We start from the raw sequence: 292 nt of genomic DNA, 5'->3' as shown, positions 1-292 counted from the left end.
AACAACATGTAATTACTTATCAAACATATTGGTACCAAACCCAAGCCTGCATTTGGACGCTCTTAAACTCTTAAACCTGAGAGTGTATCGAGAGATGGGAGTGTAATAGTTTCTAAGCCTAAGACAGTTTATCATTATCGTCTCCCCATACTGATCGGGGTCCCATACATATATAAACTTATATAATTGTAATGTAAAATAAAAATTCTGCATTTGAAATGAGCAATGCTAATGAAAGTTGAGCAGCTGACTGGCAATCAACATAAAAAGTTCCTGGAAAAAGATATTAATA

Source organism: Penaeus monodon, chromosome 24 (genome assembly GCF_015228065.2).
Source record: "Penaeus monodon isolate SGIC_2016 chromosome 24, NSTDA_Pmon_1, whole genome shotgun sequence".
Classification (NCBI taxonomy): Eukaryota; Metazoa; Arthropoda; class Malacostraca; order Decapoda; family Penaeidae; genus Penaeus; species Penaeus monodon.
This window is presented reverse-complemented; position numbering follows the sequence as displayed.